Source organism: Suricata suricatta, chromosome 9, assembly GCF_006229205.1.
Source record: "Suricata suricatta isolate VVHF042 chromosome 9, meerkat_22Aug2017_6uvM2_HiC, whole genome shotgun sequence".
NCBI lineage: Eukaryota > Metazoa > Chordata > Mammalia > Carnivora > Herpestidae > Suricata > Suricata suricatta.
The window spans coordinates 15,496,495-15,511,289 of record NC_043708.1 but is presented as its reverse complement, the minus strand read 5'-3'; positions in this window follow the sequence as shown (position 1 = coordinate 15,511,289).

Here is a 14,795-nt window from a genome sequence, read left to right as displayed (position 1 = left end):
GGGTTTATAAGTGGCTTTGCCATGAAAAAAGAAGCAGAATAGTGCATATTGAGAATCAGTGTCTAAGTAGTGGCTTTGGTGATGGAAATCTACAGTTCAGCCAGTCCCTGTAGCAACCAATGAAGGAAGCTCTGACAGAGTCAGCTTTGTGTTGTTTTGTTTATAATTTATTGTCAAATTGGCTAACATACAGTGTGTGAAGTGTGCTCTTGGTTTTTGGGATAGATTCCTGTGGTTCATCACTTACATACAACACCCAGTGCTCATCCCAACAAGTGCACTCCTCAATGCCCATCACCCATTTTTCCCTCTTTCCTCTCCCCCTCCATCCACCCTCAGTTTGTTCTCTGTATTTCAGACTCTCTTGTGATTTGCCTCTCTCCCTCTCTGTTTGTAACTACTTTTCCCCTTTCCCTTCCCCCATGGTCTTCTGCTTTGTTTCTCAAGATCCACATATGAGTGAAAACATATGATATCTGTCCTTCTCTGACTGACTTATTTCATTCAGCATAATACCTTCCAGTTCTACTCATACTACTGCAAATGGCATGATACCATTCTTTTTCACTTCCAAGTAGTATTCCATTGTATATATAAGTCACATCTTCTTGACCCATTCATCATCTGATGGACATTTAGGCTCTGGAAACAGTGTGTAGGTTCCTCAAAAAATTAACAATAGAATTACCCTACAACCCAGCAATAGCACTGCTAGGAATTTATCCAAGGGATACAGCAGTGTTGATTCATAGGGGCACATGCACCCCAATGTTTATAGCAGCACTTTCAACAAGGGCCGGTTTTAATATATAGATAAATTATGCAGTTTGGGGTTTTTATCATCATTTATTCATTTACTCATTCATTTATTTTCACTGCTATAGTAAATGATTGTGGAACTATCATCTAGTGCCCAAACAAGAATATTTTTAAAAAGTTAATGTTCTTTTCTCCAATCTCATCCTCTTATGTTCTCATCTTCCCTAGAAGTTATCTCACTATTGAATTTTGTGTTTATCATATGTTAAATGTACATATACTCAAATACAAATATACCATATATATTTACCACATATACATCCATATGCATATGCACATATACCTAAAACAAATAAAATCATGTAAAAATAATAAAATTTACTTACTTTAATTTGCCTTTTAAAGTTAAAATTATTCGCAATTTGGTTGCCAGGATTCATCTTTGTTTGATGTTTAGTTGCAGGCCATTTATTTTCAGTGCTGTATAATATTCCATTGCCACAGTTTGAAAGCCATTTTCCTATGGTAACTCATTTAATTATTTATTATATATTAGGAATAGAAACATTCTGAACCTCCTCAGAAGTATCTTTTATACACATAAATTAAAATGTAGGTTTGTTACATACTTAGCTCTCTAGACTGGTGAGACACAGCTCATGTGAATGTCCAGGTTTACCAGACAACATTACTTTGTTTTCTGAAGTGACTTACTGATTTACACTTTCACCAACAATGTAGAAGACAACACTTGGGCAATTGGGCCTGTCAGACATTTCAACTTTTTCTAATCAAATGATTGTAGACCGGTTTCTCATTGTGTCATTAATTTGCATTTTTCTAGTTAGTAGTGAAATTGATATTTATTCATATAGCTATTAGTTATATGCTCAAGTCCACTGCTGTAGACCTTTTCTCACTGACATGTAAATGAGCTGATGAAATGTACTGCAAATATTTTCTTCTGGTTTTTAAGTTACCTTTTCACTTTTTTAAGGTGCCTTTTGATGAACCAAACTATCTGGTTTTATTCAACTCAAAGCTTTTAGTCTTTGTAGTTATGCTCCAGACTTTCTGTGTTTGCTTAAGAAATCCTTCCACGTCCTCAGGTGAGAAAGGTGTTCATCTATTCCTCTTAGAAGTTTCAAATTTTTTCTTTTGGTATTTAAATGCTTAATCCATCTGGAGCTTGGTTTTGCGCGTGCTGTTAGCCTGAGATCTGATTTTTGATGTAGGCATAATAAATTTCTTATCTACATTTGTTGAACAACCCATTTCTTTCTCAGTAATATGCTATGCTATCTCTTTCATATAATAATTTTCATTTTGTGGGTGTGCTTCTGAGCTCTCTATCCTATTCAGTTGGTCAATGTTTTCTTTCCTGCATAAACATCACATTGTCCTAGTCACTGGTACTTTGTAATGTCTTAACACCTGCCCCTCCTAAACCTGCATTTTCAAAAATACCTTGGCTCCTCTTCCCAATTTTCAGGTCTATGCACATTTTCTAAAACATTATTTTACTGTGAAATAAAATTACAGAAAAGTGTGTAAAATATAAATGTGCAGCTGCATAAGATATTATAATGCCAACACAAAGAAACAGAAAATGCCTTTCTTCCCAGAAGTCTCCCAAATCCCTCTTCAAATTGAAACTAACGTACAATTTTAGTGATAATCACTTGCTGTGCTTTATACTTTTATCATCTAAGAATGGTTGTGCATCTTAGCAATATAATTTTGACTGCTTTTAAATATTGTATTAGTGGATAAATATAGTAAGTATTACATTCTGCTTGGTTTCCTTGGAAATATAATAAGTGATGTTTTTAAGATTCATTCGTGTTGTGACATATAGGTGTAGTGCTTTCATTTTTATTCCTCTATAGTATTCCATTGTATAAATAGGTACCACAATTAATGTATATTTTGGAAATTTGTGTTGTTTCCAGTTTGGAGCTATAAAGAATAGCATCTCCAGGGTGCCTGCATGACTCAGTCGGTTGAGCATCTGTCTATCTGTCTGACTCTTATTTAGACTCAGGTCATGATCCCAGGGTCATAGGATCGAGCTCCACACTCAGCATGGAGTCTGCTTAGGATTCTCTCTCTCTCTCTCTCTCTCTCTCTCTCTCTCTCTCTCTCTCTCTCTCTCTTTCTCCCTCTCCCTCTGTCCTTCTCCATTGTTCTCACTCTCTCTGTCTCTAAAAAAAAAAAGCATCTCCATGTCTTCATGCAGTCTTAAATTTCTTGTTGTAAATATCTTCTTAGATGTGTGCACACACATTTCTCTAGAGTAATGCTGGCATTGAAATAAATGGTCCTAAGGGATGCATAAGTTAAAGCTTTATAGATTAATGCTGAAATAGATAGAGCAATGTGTATGCCCATAAGAAGTATATAAAAGTTTGGGTTACTTTCACTACTGATAGTCTGATAATGAAGTTTTTTGTTTTCTTTTGGTAAGGTTTTTAACTACTCTGATGAACAGGTTTATAGATAGATTGGTATATCATGGTATAAATTTGCATTTTTCTGAGTCTAACAATGATCCCATCTCCATATAAATATTAGTCTTAAATATTTTTTGTTGTAATTGTTTATTTTGTTACTTAGTCTCTTTTTCATAATGAGTTTAGAATGTTAAAAATATTGTAGGTAACTTTTTGTTGACTGAATTTGTAATAAATATCTTTTCAAACTATATGGTTTGCCTTTTTAGTCCCTTACTCTCTGAAGGGTGGTCTTTCTGTCTCTCACGTTTTATGAACAGAAGTTTAAAATATAAATATAATCTAATTAATTTCCTTTTGTTATTGGTGCATTTTGTGAATGTTTATGAAATCTTTTCCTATCCCAAGGCATGAAGGAATTTTTCTGTAATATATCCTGAAGTTGAATATGCTTTTATGTTTTTAATGTTCTTTGCCCCTTTTCTGAATTCAGAATATCAAGTTAACTCTCAAAAGTTTATTGAAAAGACTTCTATTTCCCCATAATAATGAAATGTCACCTTTCAAATTGTCAGTGTAGAATATGTTTGTGTGTATGTGTTTATCCTTGCTCCTATACTATTTTATTTATTCTATACTATTTTAATTATAATAACTTTATAAAGATTATGTCTTTTTAGTGATTTCATCTTCCAGAGAATTTCAGCTATTCTTAGTTCTTTGCATTCCCATACGATCTTTTAAATGGTCTGTCAGTTGACACACATACATACAAGCATACATGATTAAATCACATTAGTTACAATTGTATTGAAACAATCAACAATCCATGGTAAATCAGTGTCTCTATCTTGTTCCTTCTTGCAGTCTATGAAGATTGTGCATTTTCTTATTCCAACATGTTTGATAATTTTCTGAAAAGTGACCTTTAAATTTTGTCATATAGATTTAATTTTATATGAAAATATTTTTAAAATGTATTCTAGATATTTGCTATTTGAGATGTTATTATAAATAGCATTTCACATTTTATTTTTTATTTGCGTCAAAAATCGAGAAGGAAAATATGTTTTTTGTTGTAATGAATTCATATTCCTTGATAGAGAGATAGATAGATAAATAATTTTGTGTTACTAATGTATTAAGGTTATATTAAATCTTCATAACAAAGTGGTGAGAACATATATCTTTATGGTATTATCTTTTGATCTATGAACATGGATTATATTCCTTATCAGGTCATTCATTGGCTTTTGAGAAATTTTATAATTTTATACATATATAATTTTATACTTATCACACAATTAGTATAGGGTTTTTCAGCCAAAAAAATTATGCTTTTGTAATTGTTAAAATTGATCTCTTTTTACATATGTGAGGCTTATATCTATGCATATTTTAGATGTTTCAGTATTAAATCATCCCTGTGTTACTAAGATAGGTCAAATGGTTTTCATTTTAAATTGACTTCAGGCTTATTTATATTTTTAGGATTTTTTTCATTCAAACTTAAATATAAGGAAATAGGAACTTAAAATGTCCTTTCTTTTTTCTTTCCTCACTGGTTTGGTATCAAAAATATATGGCTCTCATGGAATGAATGGGAAAACATTCTACCTTTTTCTCTTCCCTAAAAGAATGCTTTTTGTTTATTTACCTTGACTCATTTATTAATCCATCTAGGCTAAATGAGATCATTTTTTAAAAGACTCCAATTTCTATCTATTCTTCTCAAGCTATTCCAAAAAAATAGAAATAGAAGGAAAACTTCCAGATTCATTCTATGAAGCCAACATCACTTTGATTCCCAAACCAGACAGAGACCCAACACAGAAAGAGAACTACAGGCCAATATCCTTAATGAATACAGAGGCAAAAATAGTCAACAAGATACTAGCAAATTGAATTTAACAGCATATGAAAAGAATTATCCATCATGATCAAGTGGGATTCATTCCTGGGTTACAGGGCTGGTTCAGTATTCACAAATCCATCAATGTGATACATCATGCAAACAAAAAAAAGATAAAAGCCATATGATCCTGTCCATAGATGCAGAAAAAGCTTTTGACAAAAAACAGCATCCATTCTTAATAAAAACCCTAAAGAAAGTGTTTATAACTTACTTTAAAAAGTTTAAAAACTTACTTAAACATCATAAAAGCCATTTATGAAAAGCCCACAGTTAATATCATCCTTAATGGGGAAAAACTAAGAGCTTTCCCCCTGAAATCAGGGACATGACAGGGATGTCCACTCTCACCACTGGTGTTTAACATAGAGCTGGAAGTCCTAACATCAGCAATCAAACAACAAAAGGAAATAAAAGGCATCAGAATTGGTAAAGATTAAGTCAAAATTTCACTTTCCACAGATGACATGAAACTCTACATGGAAAACCATACCGACTCCACCAGAAGCCTGGTAGAACTGATCCATGAATTCAGCGAAGTCGGAGGGTACAAAATCCACATACAGAAATTGGTTGCATTTTTATACACCAATAATGAAACAATTGAAAGAGAAATCAGGAAACTGATCACATTCACAATTGCACGAAAAACCATAAGATACCTAGGAATAAACCTAACCGAAGATGTAAAAGATCTGTACAGTGAAAACTATAGAAAACTTTTGAAAGAACATGAAGAAGACACAAAGAAATGAAAAAACATTCCATCCTCATGGATCAGAAGAATAAACATTGTTAAAATGTCATTATTACGCAGAGCAATCTGCACATCCAATGCAAACCCAGGCAAAATGGCACCAGCATTCTTCTCAAAGTTAGAACAAGCTATTCTCAAATTTGTATGGAACCACAAAAAACCCCAAATAGCCAAAGTAATATTGAAGGAGAAAACCAAAATGGAAGGCATCACAATCCTAGACTTTAGCCTCTACTACAAAGCTGTCATCATCATGACACTGTGGTATTGGCACAAAAACAGACACATAGACCAATGGCATAGAATAGAGAACCCAGAACTGGACCCACAAATGTATGGCCAATTAATCTTTGACAGCGCAGGAAAGAGTATCCAATGGAAAAAAAGACAGCCTCTTTAACAGGTGGTGCTGGGAGAACTGGAGAGCAACATGCAGAAGAATGAAACTAGACCACTTTCTTTCACCATACACAAAAACAAATCCAAAATGGCTGAAGGACCTGAATATGAGACAGGAAACCATCAAAACCCTAGAGAAGAAAGCAAGAAATAGTTTCCTTGACCTCAACTGCAGCAGTTTCCTACTCGACACATCCCCAAAGCCAAAGGAATCAAGAGCAAAAATGAACTATTGGAAGCTCATCAAGATAAAATGCTTCTGCACTGCAAAAAAAAAAAAAAAATTCAAGAAAACTAACAGGCAACCGAAAGGTAGCTGCAAATGACATATAGGATAAAGGGCTAGTATCCAAAATCTACAAGGAACTCACCAACCTCTACACCCGAAAAACGAATAATCCAGTGAAGAAATGGGCAGAAGATGTGAATAGACACTTCTCCAAAGAGGACACCCAGATGGCCAACAGGCACATGAAATGATGCTCAGTAGCACTCCTCATCGGGGAAATACAAATCAAAACCACTGAGATACCACTTCATACCAGTCAGAGTGGCTAAAACGAACAAATCAAGAGACTACAGATGCTAGCGAGGATATGGAGAAACCGGCACCCTCCCACACTGTTGGTGGGAATGTAAACTGGTACAGCCGTTCTGGAAAACAGTGTGGAGGCTCCTCAAAAAATTAACAATAGAAGCCCCCTATGACCCAGCAATGGCATGCTGGGGATCTACCCAAAAGATACAGAAGTGCTGATGCATAGGGGCACATGTACCCCAATGTTCATGGCAGCACTTTCAACGATAGCCAAATCATGGAAAGAGCCTAAAGATCCATCAACTGGTGAATGGATAAAGAAGATATGGTACATATATTCAATGGAGCACTACATGGCAATGAGAAAGAATGAAATCTGGCCATTCATAGTAATGTGGATGGACCTCGAGGGTGTCATGCTAAGCAAAAAGGGTCAGGCAGAGAAGGACAGATACCGTATGTTTTCACTCATAAGTCGAACAGGAGAAACTTAATGGAGGACCATGGGGAGGGGAAGAGGGGTAAAGATTTAGGGAGAGGAATGAAGGCAAATCATCAGAGACTCTTAAATACAAACTGAGGGCTGAAGGGGGAAGGGGAAAGGGGAAGACGGGGTGATGGTCATGAAGGAAGGCACTTGTGGGGATGAGCACCGAGTGTTATATGGAAACTAACTTGACAATAAACTATAAAAAATTGACTCCAATTTCTGAGGTCATTTGTGATTTCTATCTCTTTCTAAGTTGATTTTATTAAGATATAAGCTTTAATTTTTATTGACAGTAAAAATTTCATTGGATTCTCTCTTGATTCTAAAATTATCTATTTTATCTACCATGATTGTCCTTTTCATTTATAATACAAGAGTCTCCTCTTTTCCCCTTTTGCTTTCTGTGTTTTCAGTTACCCGTGGTCCACCACATTCTGGGAGCAGATACTCTTCCTTCTGACATATTATCAGAAGGCCAGTAGTAGCCTAACTCTACATCACAATGCTGCCTCACTTCACTCATCTCATGTCTATCTTGTCTTCTCAGAAGAAGCGTGAGTCTCATACAATAAGATATCTTAAAAGAGATCACATTCATAAAACTAATTACAATATATCATTGTAATTGTTCTATTTTATTATTTATTATTGTTAATCTCTTAAAGTACTTAATTTATAAATTAAACTTTATTATAGCTATACATGTATAAGAAAAAACAGAGTATATATAAGGTGGGACACAATCTATGATTTCATTCATCCCCTGGGAGTCTTGGAACATACACCCTGCAGATTAGAAGGAGGACTACTGTACTTGGTTTTCTTTTTGTATTCATTTTTTGTTTATATGTTTTGCTCAATTGTGCCAGTGATTTGTCTGTTTTACTGGGCATTTAAAGGAACCAACTTTTGTGACTATGAGTCCTTTTTATTTCTTAATTGATTTTTGCTTTTATCTGTGTTGTATTCTTGGTCTCTGGTTATTCTGTTTTTTTTTTCTAATTTCTTAAACTGAAAAAGTTTATTTATTTTATGCCCTCTTATTTTCTTGCATAAATATTCAGGACTGAAAATTATCCTCATGTTACTACTTTTTCTGTGACCCTCTGGTTTTGATATGTAATATTATATTGTCATTAAATTCTGCATATTTTGGGGAAGTTTCCATTGATTTTTTTCTTGGACCCATGCATTATTTACTAGTGCCATTTCCAAGTTTCAAATATATGAAGATTTTTTTAAATGATCTAAATTAATTACATTGAAGTCAGAGAAAATTATCCATATGTAAAATTTGTTGAGAATCACTTTATATCTTACAACATGGTTAACATAAATAAATGTTCAATGGGCTTTTATCATCAGCTTTTTTGTTTTACAGTGGCAAGTGTTCCTTGTTGTCTATGGCTTGCAAGAATAACAACTACATACTTTTTTCTTAATTCACATTAGAATTAAGCATCATCTTCAGTTGTATTCAACTCCTCTGGGCTCAATTGAGCTCTAGGTGTCTTTTCATTCTAGAAATTATGATAAAGGAGTGAGCAAATACCTGTCTGGGACATACTGATCTCATGGCAGAGTAGAAGCACCTGGCACTAACCCACACCACACAAGAAAATTATTGTTTCTTCTTAGTTCTGTTATACAGGACTGCTCACATCTCTTACACAAAGCAAGTTATTAACAAAGCCTGACTTTGGGATGAGAACATATATATTCACTCTTCCTGAAGACATGATACCATTAAAAATAATAATACTCTTACAAGTGAAGGATCCTATATTGGAAACAGTAGTACAATCTACCATAATGGTTGAAAGGAAGGTCCATTTTTTTTCCAGAATTGGCATATGCTTATTACACCATACTTATTAATTATTGCTCAAATCTTTGTATCTTTTTTATCTGTCTGCTTGACACAACAGTAACGAACACAACTTCACCAGGAAGATAAAATGCATTTACTTGATAAAGTAGCCTCATATACATGAAATAAAAATTACTAGGCCCATTGACGAATTGAATAAATCCATCATCATAATGGGATATTTTGAAACACTTTGTGTTCTGACAAAAAAAGAAACAAAAACTTATCTGCTCAATTGCCTATATGAGAAGTTTAATTTTGTGTAAATTTCTGCAAGTAGCGTTTTTTATTTTCTTAAAACAGAGAGAGGAGGAGGGGGAGGAGGGGGAAAAAAGAGAATATTTAATTTCTGAATCTATTTTGTATGGTTTAGCCATCCAGACTATTTTTAGTGCAGTGGTCTGAACTAGGAAAAGCAAAGGATGCTGGGAGGCTCATTTGGTTAAGTGTCCCACTCTTGATTTCAGTTCAGGTCATGATTCCACAGTCTTGGGATCAAGCCCTCATTGGGCTCTGCACTGAACATGGAGCCTGCTATGATTCTCTCTCTCTTCCTCTACCTCTCCCTGACCACTCTCTCTCTCTCTCTCTCTCTCTCAGAAAAAAATAATAATAAATTTTAGAAATTTGATTTTGAACTAAGAAAGGCTAATTATTTAAATTCAGAAAAAGATTCAATTTTTAACATGTAGAATAGATGAATTATTCCTAAATTATTGTTAACACAGATTTGAAGTTTTTATTTCGTCACTTGGAGCAAAATCACATCCAAAGACATAGCTTCTCTCCCAAAGGCCAAGATTCAGGTATGTCTATGAGCCACATGAAAATAAGGAAAATAGGAAAGATTTAGGTTTGGCCTGTGATAAGACTCAGACTTGTGAAATCCAGGTTAGATGAGTCATAAGCCCAAGTGAAAAATAACAAATGACCAATAAATTGACTTAAAGATCGTTGATTGGATGGATTGGTATTTCCTATGCATATCCTTCCATAGACAGCTTTTACCTGATAGAAGTGGTGATACTGTTAGCAGCTGTTGAAATTTACAGAGCGAGGCAATGCCATCCCAAAAAGACAAATTAAAAATTAAAATTCTCTGTGTATATGAATATGTGTGTGTTAATAGTTTTGCTGCACCAATTTAGAAAACCTATCTTGTTGTTCAATTATAATTTTATCATTAATATTCATCAGAATTTTTCAGCTGGATTCCCCCGAATGTTTTAGTTCTGACAGATTTTGTTAAAATGTGCAGGTGCAGGATCTGGAAGAGGGCAAGTCAGGCAGAGATAAGACAGTCTGTCCCCAATGAACTTTACCATTTCTCTGTTGCTGTGGTTCATCTTGGAGTGAGAAGTAAATCATTTCTCTGAGTACTTCACAAAAGTCTGGAATACTGCCTTCAACTATATGGAAAAACACAAGGCTAAATATACATAAAAATTTAGACTATGCTCCCTAGTCATGAATGCAGGGGTTTTCCCTAAGTCTGTCTGAATTCTTCACACTCATCATATACTGAACTGTGTAAACCAATGACTCAAAACACGTCTACTGCACTGTTCTTTAGTTCATTCTGGCTATTTCCTAGATATTGTCTTCACTTAAGCTTTCTGTTGACAGTCCAACAATTCTCAGTCTCACAACTTTTTCTATGTAACTAAGAACATATTTGTTCATTCATTCATTCATTCATTCATTCAAAAAACTAGGATGTTCTACGGGAAAGTTTGAGAAACAGGAGAACTCTGACCAAAGGTTATTTAACATGATGGTTCTATCACTGTATCCTTTGTATTCTATCCCCAGGACTCAACAGACCTTGTACAAGTCAGCCAGCCATTGGTCCTTTCCCAATCCATTTTTTGCAGGCCTCTGGTATAGGACTTCAGGACATCATTCCTCACATAAAGAAACTACAGTACTGAGGCACCTGGGTGGCTCAGTGAATGGAGCCTCCAACTTCAGCATCAGGTCATGATCTTATGGTTCATGAGTTCGAGTCCCATGTTGATCCTCTGTTCCCTGCTCTTTCTGTACCTCCCCTGCTCACGGTCTGTCCCTCAAAAATAAGTTTAAAATTTAAATTTAAAAAAAGTGCAAAAAATGAAAATAAGTTTAAAAATTACAGCTACCGCCTCTCCCATCATTGTTAGCCTTAAGTATAAGAGCCTTCCACCTGTCCTTCCCCAACCTCTTCTAATCAGGCAGTTTGTCACTCAGCAATGCCATCTCTTTGCCCAGACAGGCAAAACTCTCCTCACGCTCCTTCGTCTTTCCATGATCTTTTGACTATCTATGAGCCCACTCCAATTCCAATAGAGCAAGCACCTGTCTTTTATCCTTACCTGGCCAAAGGCACCCCCGAAAAAGTATACACTGTAAAAATCCCCCTTGTGATCTAGGGACAACATGGGGTTGTTTCTTCAGACCGTTCTGTCCTTAAAATCCCAACTGTTTTCCCATGAAGGGGGATTCCATTTCAAAATGTATTTGAGTCAGTGTAGCTCATCTCATTTTGAAATTGAGACTTCTCTGCGAGTTAGGTATGAATGGTAGACCCTGGTTAAAAGGCAAAGGTTTTTATAAGTGCTGGATCAATAGAAAATGCATTTATGAAGGTTTGGATTTGTTTTCAGAAGCTGAGAAAGGCGAAAGCTCTGATTTATGAGCTGGGGATTAAGAATGAGTTATAGGCAGGAGGAAAGACAATGTTAGGCACTATTTTTTTTAAGATGAGTCATCTCTAAAACCAGAGCAAATGGAAGCCTGATGTTCATATCAAAATAAAGAGTGATACTTGAGTTAAAAGACTGAGGTTATCTCAATAATAATAATATCTCAATAATTGTATCACATAATATTTTGATTTTTTAAGTGAGATTAGAACCATGCATAATGTGAATTTCAGTGCTCCAGAGCGATACATAAATTATAGTTAGTTTCATTAAAATTGAAAGAAGCTTTTGTGTGATACAAGCCAGAATTTTACAAATAGAAATATCACTAACAAAACTTTAAGAAAGTTAATTAAGAAAAAATTTTCTTTGCAGAAGTGGAAAGACCACTTAATAATAATAGAAATTCTTATTTGGTAGAGTTTTCACAGTCTTAACATGCACAGATAAAGCAATTATTATGCCAAAAATGCCCTCTACTGTATCAATTAATTCTGTTTACTCTGTCTTTTTGGACATGCACTTGATGTGAAATTTTTAAGGACATATATTAAGCAAAACCAACTACAAATGATCACATTTTAGGTTTCTAAATACAAAATGGAAAAAATAAGGTTTCTTGATACTCAGGACTTTCAGATATGATTATGCCAGGAAAAAGGGAATTAACGAAAGCCTTTCCATATTCTGTTTTCTGGCAATAATTTCATTGGACTGGTTTGAAGGAAAATGATGAGATTTCTCATTATGTGGGGAAAAAGCAAATAAAACTCATTTCAAAGTGCATTTTCCTAGGCTACAGGAAACTTCTATGATGCAGTCAATCTAATCAGCAGAAGTATATATATATACTGTATGATCAATATTTATGCAAAATGAATGCTAAATCATAGTTTAGGGAAACCACCATCTGTTTGGTTTGTTAGTTCCCAACAAAGCTATCAGGTGAATCCCCCAGCCCATCCCCCCACTCATTGCCACCAGTTTCATGTGAAGTTGTCCATAAATACGATATCGTGTAAATGTGCTGCTTCACAAAGCATCTTAATATTCATACAAGGGAGACGATGTTTTCCCTAGATTACAGGAAGAGTAGATGAATATACACCATACCTCCCGGGGTTATTAATATTTTTTCTGATTATGGTTTCTAGAGAAGAGTGACAAATCACACTGTTCAGAGTGATTCATTATGACTCCTGTTAGAAGAGAAAGAACACAAACTGAGACCGCAGGACACCAGCCAGCTACTTGGCGTAAGAGATAGAAAGCAGTATTTGGAGGGACTGGCTCTGGCTTGAATTGATTATGTGATCTCCAGAGACAGTCGCTTCTTAGACCTGTTTTCTCCTTCTTACTGTGAGGAGAATGAGAAGTGCCACTCTTAATTTTTGAGAGTTCCTGTAAGGATATAAGGATATAATCTGTAGATACACCATGTATATATATAGTTACTTATTTCCATTTGATAATGTAACATAAAAAGGAAATGTTGTCTGTGGTTATTGTCTCCACATTACCTCCAAGCAAACTCTGAATTGCATTCATGATGGCTGCCCACCTTCTCCTCAAACACTGATTATTTTCCTTGTAGTCTCTAATTCATGGAGCTTCCCTTCCTTTCTCTCTGCTTTTTCTACTCACTTCTCTCTCCTTGCTCTTCTTGTTGGTCGCTGTCTGCTTGATTTAGTCCTATTGTTTTCTATATAACAAAACCCTCCTACACAACATATCAACATAATTGAAACACTGAAGAGGGTTGAAGACAGTACATTGGCCTCACATAGGATTATTTATCCTAGTTCAAAACTTACAGTCATCCTTCCCCCTCCTTGGTCCTCAGAGCCCCTTTCTTTGAAAAATGATTTCTTGGTCCTCTAGAAACTAAATTATTGACTAGTGTTCAGCTGTTGAATTACAACAGCGATGCAGTGTTTCTCCAACCCAGCGTTCTTCTGTAGGAGTTAAGTGACATCTGTTTGGTGTCTTTTTCAATCTGTTTTGGTGGAGGTAACTATTTTCCCTGATTATATTTAAGGAAATGAAAGAGGAGAGTGAAACAAGCTAAAAAAAATGAGAGAGCTTAATTCTGTGTCTACACTAACTGCACACATGTAATATCAGTCTCTTTGGTTCAAAAAACGTCTGCAGGACCAATGTGATCTAACTCACGTGGAAATGGAGATCTCCTCAAAAGCCAGAGCCACCCACAGAATATCTCTTGTTTGAACTGTCAAGCTTCTAATTTACAAGAGTAAGTCTATTTGATGCATCTCTTTTTTTAAAATTGTACACTATTTTCAGTAAATACCTTGTTCCTTAAAACCTTGTCTTTGGAAACTCAGAGTCCTGGTAAAAATTCTCCAAAGAATCCAAGGTCAATATTGATGTGTTCAAATGGTGAGTCACTCTTCCAAAACAAATAAGATCTGTGATTTTCATAAGGCTGTATAAAAAGTGTAAGGTACATATATACAACCTATGAAAAACATCAGAGTTGGTACACTCAACACAAAGCTCAAATTAAATAAATGTGCCAAGTGTTATATTACACTGAATATTAAGAATTATCCTTGTAATGCACTATTGGTTTCGAGGTTTATTTTTCTTAAAACAAGTATTTCAGATCACAGTTATGTAAGCAAAGGCAGCAAACACTCTCACTGGCTGATCAGCCAGCCCCTGGGATGGTGTTAATCAGCCTTTAAAACCCAGTGCTGAAACATACGCACGCATAAATCACATTTGATCAAGCATGGCAATTAGTACTGAGCCACATAGCTAAAGACTCAATAGGTATGAACTATAAAATTTGGGCAACCAGGTCAAAAGGAATGGAATACTCTCTCATTTATAAATCTTTTTTCTTAAACGGAGTATTTATTGCCAGTCATGGAACCTACTTGAGAGCACAATTAAAAATAACAGGAAAACAT